Below are 2199 nucleotides of genomic sequence, written 5' to 3'. Positions count from 1 at the left end.
CTTATTCTCCAGTACCTGTGAATGTGACCGTATCTGGAAATAGGATCTTTGCGAATGTAACCAAATTAAGATGAGGTCATCCTGGAATAGGGTGGGCCCTAAATGAAATGACTGATACCTTTGTAAGAGAAGAAGAGAGGGAGATTTGGATACAGAGACACAGAGGGAGGAAGGCCATGTGATGGCAGAGGCAGAGATTGGCGTGATGCCTCTACAAGCCAAAGGAATACCAAATATTGCTGGCAATCCACCAGAAGCCAGGTTAAAAGCATGGAACAGGTTCTGCCTCAGAGCCTCCGGAAGGAACTAACACTGCCAACAACTTGATTTCAAACCTCTGGCCTCCAGAACTGTGATTGAATAAATTTCTGGTTATTTTAGCCACCAAATGTGTGGTACTTGTCTTGGCAGTCCTAGAAGCTAATACACCCAGGGAGGAAGTTACACGGAGTCTTAGGATGAAGCCTTCCAGCCCTGCCTGAGGTACACTGGGGTGAGAGCAGGGGCTGGCATTCAGGGCCCCTCTGTTCTAGAGTGAGTCATACTCTTAGTTCACATTCAAGATCATCATATTACCTATTAGCTAGGCTTGTGTCCCCTCCTCTCTGCTGCTGTGAAGTTGACACTTCAAACCAAAGCAGTTAACTTCCACAGGGCCCCAGGAAAAGAAAGTGAAGGGGTGTGTCAACCACCACCCCTACCATGGGATACCTAGTACTGACTATTCTGTTGGTCCCTCTCTGTCCTGGGATACTTGGTTCCTAATTATTGAAGGAGCATCCTCACCTTGGCTCCTGGGACTACTCCCTTTGGTGACCAACGGCTACACCATCATCCCCTTAGACCTGATATAAAGAAGTGAATAGGATTCTTAGCCTGACAGTCTGGCCCAGGGTCTTCAAGGGCTGACCACAGAAATTATAAAGACACAACAATCCTAACATGTAGGCCCTCAAAGAAGAGCTTAAAAAACTACAACAAAAACTGAGGGAACTGAACGGACTTGTAGGCAAATCCACACTTATAGTCAGGGATTTAAACACCTTTCCCTAAGGGATCAACAGTAACAGTAGAAAAGAACTCATCAAGGATTTAGAGGATATGAATATAGTATAAAGGATATAGAACTGAACAGCATCATAATCTAACAGGATACAATTAGTGTTTATAGAACACGACCCAACACAACAGAACACACATTGTTTTCAAGCACACATAGAATATTCACAAGCTAGACCCTGTGTAATAAAAAAAACCTTAACAAAGGTAAAAGAATGAAATCACACAGAGTGTGATTGGACTCTGAATGTAATGGACTGAAACTAGAAATCAGTAACAGAAACTCAACAGGGAACTCTTCAAATTATCGGAAATTAACTAACATACCCCAAAAGAATATATGGGTCAAAGAGGATTTCTCAAGGTAAATTTTAAAAATATGTTCAAATGAATCAATGAAAATTAAAATGCAATATATCAAAATCTATGGGATGCAAGTAAGGCAGTGATTAGAAGAATTTATAGCACTAATTGCTTATACTAGCATATTAGTTTTCCTTTCCTGCTTTATCAAATACCACTGATTTAGCAGTTTAAAACAACACAAATTATTATTTTATGGTTCTGTAGTTCCAAAGTCTGACATAAGTCTTGTGAGGCAAAAATCAATGTGTTGACAGGACTACATTACTTTCTGCAAGTTTTAGGGTCAATCTACCAAGAAGATACTGCAGTGTTCATTGTGGATTCACTGAACTATAGAGCTGAAAAATAAGTGAAACAAAACCGGATAGAATTGAAAAGAAAAATAGATAAATCTATAATTATGTTTAGAGTTATTAAAGATTAGCTAAGCTATTCCATGGTATTATTGCCTTGGCATCCATTTTGTTTGGCCAAGCAGCCTGCAGAGACCTTAAACTGACACTAGCCCCTCATGCACGTGCATGCTCTAGATAGCGTCCCACAGAGTCACAAGCAAATTAAGTTCCTGATATGACTTCTGCAATAGACCTTGTGATCAACAGTCTCCTCTGCCTCTCAGGGCCACCCCCTTAGATGAGATCCCATGTAACTTACCAAAACTCTACTCTTTTGTTTTGAATTGACCAATCCGGCCTTAGCCTGGGAATCCCAAAGCACTCCACCCACAGACCCTAATAAAGGCATGTGTCCCAGGTTCTGCCTCTGTCTGCACTC

The sequence above is a fragment of the Balaenoptera acutorostrata genome, chromosome X (genome assembly GCF_949987535.1).
Source record: "Balaenoptera acutorostrata chromosome X, mBalAcu1.1, whole genome shotgun sequence".
NCBI lineage: Eukaryota > Metazoa > Chordata > Mammalia > Artiodactyla > Balaenopteridae > Balaenoptera > Balaenoptera acutorostrata.
The sequence above is the reverse complement of the archived record's forward strand: the minus strand, read 5'-3'. Positions refer to the sequence as shown.